The sequence below is a fragment of the Martes martes genome, assembly GCF_963455335.1.
Source record: "Martes martes genome assembly, chromosome: 10".
Lineage (NCBI taxonomy): Eukaryota > Metazoa > Chordata > Mammalia > Carnivora > Mustelidae > Martes > Martes martes.
In genome coordinates this window covers 109,787,222-109,800,700 of record NC_137898.1, presented here as the reverse complement: position 1 = coordinate 109,800,700, position 13,479 = coordinate 109,787,222, and the positions used below count along the sequence as shown (strand labels likewise).

Below are 13,479 nucleotides of genomic sequence, written 5' to 3'. Positions count from 1 at the left end.
GTAGGGGGACGTGTTAGAATGCTCCCTCTACGCCTGCCTGTGCCTTGTCTCCGATATTAGATTTAGGAAATCGCAGTTTATTCAGTGGAGAGCTGGCATAGGATATCGAGGGATATTCAAGAGACTGATGAGTCCGGGGAACTTAACAAGGTATAACAAAATGAAACAAAGGGAATACAGACTGAGTGGTAGAGTTTTCAAAGGGCAGGTTCCTTAAGCATCTCAATAAAGTTAGGTGGGAATTTGATTCAGCACGAAATCCTTTTTGTCTCAGATACCTGTCCTCGAGCTGCAGACTGGCTGGCATAGATGTCTGCCATCTGGCTTGGTGGCTCCTTTCCTAGTCTCGTTATCTGCACTTAGACACTGTCTGGTTCCCTGCCAGTCGTGAGCAGTCTCCTAAACGTGTAGTTACGTGCTGGCTTCAGCCTCCCAACCCCGATGCAAACCTCTTGTACTTCCGGGGTTTTCTAGTTCATTTCTGGTTCCTGTCTGGGGGCTGGACCCAAGCCAGACTCATGTCCTTAATCCTGGTGGTTAATGCTGGGACTTCATTGAAGACTCAGAGGTTCCTACTTAGGTCATCCTGGTAATTACCTAAATTCCAAGGGCTCTTTTCTCTAGTAATATGCCTTTTAACGGTGGCGTTTGGGCAGCCATTCTGATTGGTTATTGTTTTGGCTTTTTGTTAAATGAATTAATGCCCTTAATGAATTAGATGTATTTGATTGGAGGACTGTGGTACCCAAGTCCCCTTAATGTTGGGGAGTTATATGGTGGATACAAATCGTGGGAAGACTGTCTTATGAGATCACCTAGGTCTTCTGATCTATTTACTTTTTTGGCAACTCTTCTGATCTATACAACTGTTCTGATCTGTGCATTTCAAGCGAAGTAGGAGGGCCACCACTGGTCCCTTTGAATTCACAGACAGCACACAAGGCACACTTAAACAGAATTAAGTCTGTTCATAGCTATAAAATACGGATGCAAGTTAGAGACAGAGGAGGGTAGGGGGAGGTGGCTGGTGGGAGAGGTGCCGGGTCACCCACCTCCCCCCAACGCATGCACGGAGTTCCTTCTGCTGCTGTGGCGTCTTAGCCCTTTGGACGAGCAATGGAGATAAAAAGTATTATTGGTAGAAACTGCTGCTTCTTATTGTTGTCCTCTTCATTTAAATACTTTTATAAAGGAAAGTTTCCCGAAAGGCCTGAAGAGGTTGCCAGACCAAGCGTGTCTGACGAGTGGTGGTAGCCTCTGTAATCTTGGTGCCTTTCTTAGTTAAAATAAAATGAAAGAATGTCAGATACCCAAAAGCATGACACAAAATTAATCAAACTTAGCACCTCTTTTCCTCAGGGATTCCTAAATCCTAAATCTTAGCCTTTTTGAAAGTTACTGCAAAGATCATAAGGGATAAAAATGGTCATATTTAAAACCCATGGAAGAACATTAATTTAAATTATGATAATATGACCTATTAAAGAGATGTACTCTGGTCTCCCACCAGACCAGGCTAAAATAAATCAATTTTTGTGAATCTTTTGGGAAGCAAATGGAAGTTACTTACACTAGTGGTCAGAAATTAAAAACAAGTGAAAGTAGCTACAATTTATTACCTTTCTCTCTAGTGGTGTTTACACAGGGAGTCGTCGTCGCTGCCATTTTCTCAGGCTTTCTACACTTCTTTAAGCTCTACGCTGGGATGGAAAATGATCAAAAGCATACACATTCAGAGAAACACCAAGCAGATTCCTGCCCGCATCAGGAGAGGCAGACAACTTGACACAGGTGTTCATGCTGTAGGGAAAGTACATATAAAATGAGTGGCATCTGTGCCATTAGTAACTAATTAGAGATAGACAAATACTTTACATGAAAACTCAGATCTCACCAACACTCAGGCCATCTTCTTACCTACAACACAGGTACAAAGGAACATGGGCCCCTCAGAACCCCTTCCATCTTGCCCTTAAATTCAACAGGAAGACAAAGTCATGATGGTTTAGGTGGGGACCTATGATCAGGGTTGAAGTAGCTTTCTCCAGCATGCCAAACAAAATGTTAAGATATTAAAGATTTGGATAGAGTTTGAAAGAAAGCAAAAAATCTTTAAGATGGGAGTTAGAATAACGAATACTGAAGAAAGGATAGAAGAATGTGTATTATAAGGTGCTAGGATCACAGAGATGATGCCTTTAGAAATAATCTGTGACACCATATAGATGTAATTAGTCTATGGAGGAGTCTTGGCAAATCGGGATATAAATGCAAAAATGTTTCTAATCATTGTGGTCAGCTGAATTCTTGAACTTTTCATTCCTTCTTCGTTCTACAAATACTTATTGAGAGCATCACATGTCAAGAGCTGTTGCAGGTGCTGGGGATACGGTGATAAGTAAAATTTTTCCTCTCATGGATCTTGTGCTCTTTTAGATAGTCCTTGCCTTTATTGTAGTCTGATTCCGTGCTTTCTCAGATACTTTGTTTTATTTTAAAGCCACTGTGATCTACTAAAGATCTCTGTTTTGCGTTATTCTATATGCTGTACCTAATGTTAGGTACAACATGTAAAGTGAAGTCAGCCAATTCTAGTTCAAATGGAGATATAGAGGTACAGTTTTGGCTTTGGAAAGTAGGCAACAAGACAAAGAGACAGGACAAAAAGATCAGATAAAAAGCACAAGGTAACAGGAGAGTAGTGATTTGGGGTGAGTGCCAGGAACTGGAACTAGGACCAAGCGAGAAGTCTGGATAGAGTTGCTTGATACCAAGGGCCCATTAAGTCCCTGGGCCAACCGAGAGGGTATTATGCTAAGTGAAATAAGTCTGACTGAGAAAGAAAAGTAAAATATGATTTCACTCCTATGTTGAATCCAGAAAACAAAACAAATGAATAAATAAAAAGCAGAATCAGATGCAAAAATACAGAGAACAAACTCATGGTTGCCAGAGGAGAGTGGGGAATTGGGCAACATGGGTGCGGTGGTGTGAAGGAGGCAGGCTTCCAGTTATGGAATGAACCAGTTACAGGAATGAAAGGTACAACATATGGAATATAGTCAAGATACTGTCATAGCATTGTGCAGTGACAGGTGGTAGCCACACTTCTGGTGAGCACACCACACAGAGCACTGAACCCCTCTGTTGTATACCTGGAAGGAATGGACCATTGTATGTCACCTCTACTCAGAAACTTGAGAAAAAAAAAAAAAAAGCCACTGAGCCAAAACCGGGTAGGGGAGCTGGAAGATAGGCATAAATAATGAATAAAGCTCAGGTGAGTGTGTCAGCAGCAACTACAGCTAGGTTACAGGGAAAGATCTGACACGGGTAGAAACCAAAAGAGAAGAACAGAGCCTATGAGAGGCCAGAGTAGCTGGATTGAGTGGCCTCTGTCTGGGGGTGGGGACCAGGTAGTGGCCAGTGAGGCTTCTGGGGCCAGTAACAATACAGGAGGAGGTCGCGGATAGGCAGGCAAGAGCGCCTAAGCTGGAACTGCAGGTGTTTATGGAAGCAGGATGAGTATTAAAACTGAGAAATTTGAAGCCAAGACAGATAACTGTGAGATAGCAAGGAAGGTGGGAATCTGGGCCCAGACCTGCCAGGATGTTCAGGAGCCTCTTAACAGGAGGAGTAGAATAGTTTGAGGAATGCCGGTGGAGCGGCTGTCCTGGGGGTGGAAAATCTTGGTTGAAATTGGGAAGTTGGCAAGTAAGAACAGTTTTCTTGAGGGAGCATCGCAGAGCATTGGCGTCCCTTTGTGCAGGGACAGTCCTGCTTGAAAAACACCCGGAAACAAAGCTAACGTTTGTGAACACTGCTGTGCATCAGGCCGTATTGGAATAATATAAATAAATAATAATAAATATAAAATAATATAAATATAAATAAATAATAATTGCACAGATAAATAATAATGATGCGTGTTTCTTAATACAGATCTTACCGCTTCTACTCTGCTCCTGCTCCCTGTGTACAGTGGGGAAAAGGGTTGTTTTAAAATATGAGTCAGGGTTGCAACTTATGGAATGATGGTATGAGGAGATTGGTGGATTCTTTGTACAGCGAAATAATACTTTGATGGAAGTTTTATATAAGCTATAAATATGTAGTTTGCACACACACACACACACACACACACAGTTGAAAACCTCTGGAAACTGTCCTTAGAACATATAACAAATGGAGAAACTGTGTGTGTGTGTGTGTGTATACATAAATATATATAAATAGTTCATATGTACATATGAAAGCTCTGGAAACTGTCCTTAGAACATACAACAAATGGAGAAAAAATTTTTATTTGAGAAAACCTACCAAATCTCAGAACAATGAGTCTGTGGCATTTGGTCCAGAACCTATGTCCATCTTCTCTTCTCCCAACTTCATGGGACCAGAGCTCTCCCAGAGGAACACTACTTTGAGCAGGTGCAGCCAAGAAGGGGGCTTTTTCTACCCCCAGCTTCTAGGGCTAATGTTTTGTTTCAGTAGGGGTGGGCCAGTGTCTCTTACTTGCCCCCCACCCAGCCAGCCTGTGTCACAAATGGCGCTCTTCCAGGCAGGTGTACCTGACAGGATTGGCACCTCCTTCCTTCATCCGGCTCCCGTTTGTGTGGCAAGGGCTGTTGCTGCCTTGAGCTCCAGTGGGGTGGTGCAGAAATTCTTCCCAGGAGAAGAGGCAGGCTGCAAGGACAGAGAACCCCACAACTGCCTCAGAGAACTGAGTTTGTTTGGAACAGAAAATGCGGAAGTTCATGCCTAGGGTTTTGTTGGAAACAGTAGATCGCCCTGTGGTGTGCAATGAGGAAGGCTAGTAGTTCCGTGATACTAGTAGTAGAGAAAGAGCTTACTGAGAAGAGCCTTCATGGGTCACTGTCCTGTCTGGGGACCTAGAAGGCTCTGCATGTGTACCTGTGTCACTCAGGAGCAATAAAAGGAGGGGGGGTGTGAAAGCATAAGTTAAACCACTTTTGGTTTGCGACTCTCTTGAGAGCTTCCTCAGTGTAATCTAAAACCCAGCTCCCAAACGTTCAGGACAGGGAGAAACCAAAGAAAGAGGCAGGTTGCTACTCCTCCAGGTTGGTAGGTGGCATTTGTAATAAGCAAAGGGAACTTCCATACGAGGCTTGTCTTAGGCAACAACAACTTGAATGGATCCCAACACCTGCCCTCTGAAATTCTCAGGTTTACAAAGAGGCCCTAACTGGGCTCAGTCACACAGAGTGTGTAGGTATTCTCAACACCATACCATCGTCTCAAGGCTGTGTCCTTGGAGCAGGCTCTGAGAGCGGGAAAGGCAGTGGAAGCCACATCCCAAGGACGCGGGAGGGGGTGAGGAGCCTCCAGGTGCCTGGGTCCAACTGACAGGTCAGTCAATGGTCATGTCTTCTTAGTGATGTTCCCCAACACCCACACACAGACCCATCATCAAAATATGGAAGCGTTACTGCCTCAAGGGAAGGAAGTACAACCTCTGGCCAAACACGGGCTGAACAGTAAACTACTCTGATCCAGGGTTGACCCCTAAGAAGCCAGGCTTCAACCTAAAATCACACTCTTCCCTAGTGGTCGTGAACACCGTGCACACACAAGGCTGTGCCCTCTCGGGAGTGGTAAGGAAAACTGAGCTAGTGGTCCCGGAACGAAGTGGTAAACTCCCTGAACTGCGAAGCAGTGTCTCAGTCACATGTAGATCTAATGCTAAGTGTGTATATTTACGTTGCTAAGGGGGTTTATGTGCAATCTTAGATCAAAAAGTGTTTCACACAGCCCCAGCAGCAATCCTGAGGAACAGGGCGGGGAAAAATGAAGACAGAAATCTAGACTGAAACATCAGAGGCTGCACAAAACAGAAACAAATGAAACAAATTTAGTTCCAAAATGCTTCCCAAAGAGGGGGAGGGATCAGTGTTAGGTTTCTATATTATATTATCTAAACTGTATAGTTTTCAACAAAAAATAACGAGACCTACAAAGAAACAGAAAAGTGTGATGAAGACACAGGAAAAAAAAAGAGGAGACAATAGAAAATACCTTTGAAGGGGCCCAGATGATGGACTTAGCCAACTGAGACTTTCAGGCAGCTATTAGAAATGTGTTCAGAGAACGAAAGGAAACCATGTTTAAAGATGTAGGGGCAGGATGTTATGGTATAAAAAGCATAAAAAGAAATTACAAAAAGAACTGGATGTAAATTCTGGAGTTGAGAAGTACAATAACTGAAAGGCAATAGTGACTAGATGGACTCCGTAGTAGATTTGAATGTGCAGAAGAAAAATCAGAGAACTTGAAAGCAGGTCCATAGAGAGTATGCCCCCGAAAGAACAGAAAGTAAGTAGAATAAAGAAAAATGAACAGAGTCTCAGAGAAACGTGAAACACCATTAATGCATCAACATACATGTAATAGTAGTGCCAGGAGAGGAGAGAAAGGTGCAGAAAAATGTTCAAGGAAGTCATGGCTGAAAACTTTCCAGATACAGTGAAAACATGCTGACACACACGTAGAAGGGGTTGAACAGACTCTTAGCAGGATAAACAAGGAGAGGTTCATACTCAAGCATCGTAGTCAGAATGTTCAAAGCCAGAGGTACAGAGAAGCTCTTGAAAGCAGCAAGGGGAACAGGACTCACCACAGTAAGATTAACAGCTGCCTTTGTATCAGGAATAATGGAGTCTCACAGGCAGGGTGACAGTATATTCACAGTGAGAAAGAAAAACTCTCAACCAAGAAGCCCATATCCAGTAAAGCCGTTTTTCCAAAACGAAGGTGAAGTAAAGATAGTCTCAGATGAATAAAAATGGAGAGAACTGACTGTTGGCAGAGCTGCCTTATAAGGAATACTAAAAGAAGTTCTTTAAGCTGAAGGGAAGTGACATCAGTCAGTAATTTGAATCTATGTGAAAAAACAACGAGCTCTGATAAAAATAGAGGTAATGATAAAGGACAAGGTTGTTATATTTTTATTTTTTCTTCTAATTTAAAACAGTATCTGTAAAATTGTATTATGGACCCAGAACACATAGGAATATATTGATAATAACATCACAAAGATGAGAGTGGGGATGAAGCCATATTGGCTTTTAGGAAGTGACTCCCATCCTCAGGAAGAAATGAGTATAACCTCATCTGATAAGTAAGAAAATGAATGTATTTTGGGAAACTCCTTCAAAGATATTTGTGCTCTCATTTCTTCTCTTAGCTTACACAAAAGACAGTATTAGAAAAAGCAGTAATTCCAGCAATGTATTGTTGGGTTTGCTACTTAGATAGGCATTCGTGTATATAACAATAAGAGCACAAAAAAGGGAAAGAGAATGCAGCAGTACAGGATGCATTTTACTGTCTTACTGGAATTGAGTTAATGTTAATCTGAAGGAGATTTTAGTAAGTTAAGATGCATATTGTAAGCCCTAGAGCAACCGTGGGGAAGAACACTTAAAAATACACAGTTCAAAATCCTTTAGGGAATTTATGTACCCTAGCAGCTATCCACTTAAGTCCAAGGAGATAGTAAAGGAAGAATATAGGTTATATATAGGAACATGGTTATATATAGGAAACAAAAAGCAGAATGGTAATTAACAATCCAGGCATATCAATAATAATATTGAATATGAGTGTATTAAACCATCCAATCAAAAGAAAGGGGTTGTCAGCCTGGGTAGAAGAAAAATGATCCCACTGTGTCTTGTCCATGGGAGACACACTTTGGATTCAAAGACACAAATAGGTTGAAAGTAAAAGAATAGAAAAAGATAGGCCATGTAAACAGCAGGTAGAAGAGATCCAGACTGATAAAGTATCAGAAAAATAGACTGTAACATCTAATATCAGATAAAATAAACTGTAAGACTGAGCACAGATCAGATCTTGCCTCCCCTCTGGTTTGAAACCTCTAGTGGCCTCCCATCTCTGAGAATAAAATTCGGATGTTTAAACCAGCAACTATCTCACCCCTCACTCCCCTGCCCCCCAATCTCAGGCCTAAAAATGGCTTTATTTTATCCTACATTTTGATCTTAGTGTGGCTAGGTATAAAATTCTTGGTTGGAAATAATTTTTCTGCAGAATTTTGAAAGCATTCCTCCATTTTCCCTTTGGAAGCTTTTTTTTTTTTGCATTTTATGCAACAATTCAGGTTTTATTTTTACTTATTCTTACATTGGTGGGAGCTGATATCAGGAACTGATAGGTAAACCAGAGCTCTCGTTTTCTATCTCTTAACATAAATACACACAATGTGGCATTATCATTAGGCAAGACTTGCATTTTTACCTTTCATACAAGAATACAATGTTACCCTTTTTTGAACAAAATGCTCAGATTACTAAGGAAACCATCTTTAGGGGAAATGTTTAATAAACATTTTATTTTAGTAAATCCTCCAGTAGGAAATGGGAGAATTCATTGCCTTTCCTTAGAAGAAGGCTGTGTAAGGAGTTACCTGTCAAATTTATTTGTGCAGCTCACCAGCATTTCCTCATTGGAAACCTCAGTATTTCCCTATGACAGTTCCCAGAATGGCTTTAAGTTCTCAAAATTCTGTGTCTCCTTTGGCTTGCTTCTGTCTTGATTCCACCCAGGCTTTATTAATGGTTCACTTCATATCATCCTCTCCATATTCATACATTTTCTGTAGAACATTCATCAGTCAGTCTCGCACTGGGATCTCTTTCAGTGTCTTGGGAGGAATTTTCTTTCTCTTTGTACTCGTTTTCAACCCGAGTCAGGTAGTCCCACTGTGTGTTTTCTGCTTTCTTTCTGTAAGAACAGTGTCTGTCTTGGTTTTGTTTTGTTTTTTTTTTTGAACTGCCTTCCATGGAGATGGGTTTCAAGAGATTGTTCCCAGTTGTGGGGTAAGTCTTCCCGTTTAGATTCTTTGCCAGAAGATCAAATGACCTTGCTGTGAAGGGCACTTGCATATTCTCAGTGGGGACTTGGTGAACTCCCGTTAAGGTGATACAGATTTCCACGAACTTCTCTGACTGCTCCCATCTGTAATTAATGATTTTCACTGCATATCCCATTACAACGGAAGCGACCATGGCATCTGGCTTTCTCACGGTCAAGAAGTTCTACTTTTCTCTCTGATTTCTGCTGCATCTTGTTCTTGATTTCTGTGTGAATCTTGGATTTTTGAGCTGTAAGGGCATCCCATGGCCTTTTTCTGGTGGCCTTTTCCACCTTCACCCCCTTCCAGACCCCTCGCTAGCTCTTCTGAAGCTGAAGCCGTGGTTGGGCTGGGTCAGCCAGCTGCGCAGGGGAGAGAAGAGGAAACGCTGCTCCAGACGCAGTCCTCTCGCACCCCCACCACCCAGCATGCACAGTGCCGGTAGCCTGGCACACACCCCATCTGCTGCGAGGCCCGGCCTGCCTCTCCCTTTGGAAGCTTTAAGGTATATAGGACACTGCTCTTCAACCCCAGTGCTCTGAGACGTCATGAGAGTTTGCCTCAGTATGGGTCACTTTTCTTTCATTGTGCTGGACACTCAGTGGATCCTTTTAGTTTGTAAATTTACATGTGTTTGTGATTTCTCTTTCTCCTCCTATTTGCTGCGTTCTCCCTTTCTGGGAGAACATTCTACCGACTGTGTTCTAGTGCTGAGTTTATGAGTTCCGGCCTCGGGATATTCCCCTGTTGTCCTCTGCCAACGTCTGTGCGGAGCTTACTGCAGTGCCGGGTGCCCCAAACCTGTCCTCTTGGTCATCTTTTGGCACACAACTGTGCTTACTAAGTATTTATTGCTGCAGTGAAACTAGTTAGTAGGAGCCCCTGCAAGATGGACTGAACTGTGATGGGCTGTGGGTTCGTCATCACGTGAGGTCAGCAGGACGGGCCTGCACTCCCTCCTCCTGTCTCTGTGTCTTCTCGGGGCCTCTGCGGGTTCCTAACTCTGATTCCCGTAGCTGTCCTTGCACTTTTCAGTTGTGTCTTGATACCCTCTCTAGTGACTCATTCTCCAAAACCATCGGTAGCACATTCCCCGAATTCTCGGTCTTGCTCCAGACATTTAACCACTGGGTTCTTCTGGCTCTAAAAACTCCCCAGATTAAGAGCCACCTGGAGAGACTATTAGTTTCCATTTAGTGAGCTAAGGTAGATCTCATAGTCTCTGTTTGTCATGTGAAGCAACTAAAGCTTGCTTGGGTGAGAGTGAGGCTTCCAATCCAGGTCAGCCTCCGGGGTTTCAGGATTTTCAACCTTCCTCGATGCCTCTCAGTCCTCACAGTGTAGCTGTAAGGATCACAGGAGGCAAGCAGAGTAAGAGTCTGCACGGATGCCGGTGACACTGGTGGGCGTGCAAATTCTCCCTCGAGTTTTCTCAGCCGAAAAGGTGATTTCTGGAGGTACGATGATTAACCCAAAGGAATGAATCCCTGATGATAAGAGTGAAGATGAGCTAATGGATAAGGGGAAGGTGAGAGAGGTGGGCTGGGTGTCTGGGAAAGGGAGACCTTTTGGCAGTGCCCTTAAAGGACCTCGTGCAGGCGCTGCCTGGACAAGCCAAGCCAGGTGATAACAGCAGAGCTTCCGCTGGCGAAGCTGCTTCCACGGATGACAGAGCCAAGGACAGTGTGTTCCAGCTTCAGGGGAGAAGCAGGCTGTCCAGGTGGAGGTGAATCTCTGGCTTGCCAAAGGTTGAGTAACACGCTTCCTTAAAAAGCTCACCAGTTGGCTAAATTGAGGGTGGTGAACACTATCGGGCCAAAAATATACTTTGGCCTTGGGCCCGTGGCATTTTATTTGACTGAGAATTGGATGCATTTTCATTTTCTCTAAGCTTTTCTCTTGACTCCTAGTACCTTTGTCTTTGGAGGCAGGAGACTGGGTGCTGGTGGTTGGGTGGAGCCCTGTGGCGGTGAGCAATGTCCCTGTTGATAATGACAGTTAATAATCACCCTGTTTTTCTGGGATGCTTTGTTTTTTAGTGACTGATTGGGTGTGCACTGCGATGTTTTTATATAATTTTGTTTCACCAGTCATCAACCTAGAGGGGTATTTCTTGAAACTTCTCTGCTTTTCTTTCTCTTCTGGGTTCCCTTCTCTGATTGTCTTCTCCAAAGTTTTTTTTTTTAAGATTTTATTTATTTATTTGACATACAGAGATCACAAGTAGGCAGAGAGGCAGGCAGAGAGAGAGGAAGGGAAGCAGGCTCCCTGCTGAGCAGAGAGCCTGATGCGGGGCTCGATGCCAGGACCCCGGGATCGTGACCTGAGCCGAAGGCAGAGGCTTTAACCCACTGAGCCACCCAGGCGCCCCCTCCAAAGTTTTTTTCAAAGACAAGAACATCTCAGGCAGCCTGAGCCCTTTGCCAGCCCAGGTAACGGGTCTGTTTGCCTGTTCACCGGCTTACTGATCCAGCGCCACTGCTGTCTGTCAGCTGCCACAACTTCGGGGTGGGGGGTCTGGCTGCCCAGCCAGCGTGTTGCTAATCAGAATGGGAAAATAAACATCCAAACCTATCGAAGTTGAGAGTGAAGAAAGGATTGATTCCAACATCAGCAGGTCCAACTTCCAGGACCGACTTTGTATTGACTGGATGCATTATCTGCTTCTCTGAACATTGGCTTCCTTATCTGTAAGATGACGATACCACTTTCCTTGTTAGCTTTTATTTGACTTAAAAGAGATGTGTATCGGTGCTCCGTAAGTGGTTGTGTCTGTCCCTCTCTTCTCAGAAGGAGCAGCTGGTCGGGCCTAGTAGTAAGGCCCCTGGCACTCCACGTGCAGGGACAAGAGTGAATCCATTGTGAACTCAAGGGAAAGCACCTAGTTTGCACACTTAAGGACTTCTGCATTCTTTTTACCAGGTTTATTGGTTCATTCCTCAGTAGATCTGAATTTTTTTTATATAATTATTAATCTGACTTAGAGTCGTTCCATCATGCAAGTTGATTTTTTTTTTTAAAGAGTTTATTTATTTATTTGACAGACAGATCACAAGTAGGCAGAGAGGCAGGAAGAGAGAGAGGAGGAAGCAGGCTCCCCGCTGAGCAGAGAGCCCGATGCAGGGCTCGATCCCAGGACGCTGGGATCATGACCCGAGCCGAAGGCAGCGGCTTTAACCCACTGAGCCACCCAGGGGCCCCGCAAGTTGATTTATTCAGCACTTCTATATGCCAGCACTATGTTAAGTGCTAGAGACATACTCTAGGTCCTCCAAGAACCCAGAGTTCAGTGGAGAGATGGACTAGTCAACCTATAACCACAGTAGAGCCAGCAAATGCTAATAAGGCAGGTGAAGATGCACAGAGAAGGGGCATCTGAACCAACCTTGGGGAGTTATCAAGGGCTTCCTGGAGAAGGGGACATTTATACTGAGATCGAGGGTTTCCTGGAGAAGGGGACGTTTATACTGGGATTGAGGGCTTCCTGGAGAAGGGGACGTTTATACTGAGATTGAGGGATGAGTAAGAGCCGGCTGGGCAAGAACATGGCAGGGGTAGTGGGCCCGAGGGATGGTGAAGGTGGAGGCCATCCTGTCTACATGGCAGGGAGTGGCCTGGGCCAGCCTCAGTCCTGTCTCCCTAGGAGTCCCTGAGAGACTGTGAGGCCCGGATGCATTTCAGAGAGACAGAGGCTCATCAAGGATGACTGAGGAGAATTGTTCTTTGGTGGAGTATTTTAAAAGATAACTTACTTTTTCTATGGTTTTCTGAAATAGTCCCAGTGTGATATTTCTGTTGGTTCGTGGGTGGGTGTTTGTGTGCATTTATGTGTGGAGAGGGACAAGGTGCAAGTTTTACGGTGTGATGTTGAATGTGTTTTCTTTGTAAGGGTTCATTCTTTAGGCCCTGGCAGTTTGGAGAACAGGCTGTGACACCTTTACCGCAGTTGGCCATTGCTCCCCATCCCCACTGAGTTGCTCATGACACTCTCATTGACTGTATTTTTTTTTTAATAAAAGATTTTATTTATTTATTTGACAGAGAGAGAGAGTGAGCACAAGTAGGGAGAGTGGCAGGCAGAGGGAGAGGGAGAAGCTGGCTCCCTGCTGAGCAGGGACTCCCCCCACCTGATGTGGGGACTCGATCCGAGGACCCTGGGATCACAACCTGAGCCGAAAGCAGATGCTTAACCGACTGAGCCACCCAGGCGCCCCTCTCACTGACTCCAGATGAGATGCTCCTGCGTTAGATGGGGTTTGGACCGGCTGATGGAGAGGAGGAACGCACAATACCAGCAACAGGGGCCATGGATCCCTGCCCAGACAGGAGGGGCCCAGAAGTGTGTGTGAGTGTGTGTGTGTGTTGGAAGCATGTGGGAGGCCTGTATATCTCTGAGGTTGGATGCCGCTTTGCACCTTCCTTTCCCACTGTTTCTTCCTTTTCACGCTGCTCATCCTGTAGATGGGGAACCTGACCTGGATTCGTCAGCTAGGGTCACCGTGGCTCAAGCGTTTCAAGTCTGTCCTGGTTGGGTGGGAGGCTCTTCCACTGGGAACTTGCAGCTGTGATTTCAGGGGATGAAG

At 44.4% G+C, this 13,479-nt stretch overlaps 1 pseudogene across 1 annotated transcript; it reads right to left on the bottom strand.

The window, feature by feature from the left end:
• Window positions 1–8,539: 8,539 nt before the first annotated feature.
• On the bottom strand, window positions 8,540–9,229 carry LOC308351746 (calcyclin-binding protein-like; annotated as a pseudogene). Its single transcript has one exon. The product of its transcript is annotated as a calcyclin-binding protein-like (transcript).
• Between the last annotated feature and the right edge of the window lie 4,250 nt (window positions 9,230–13,479).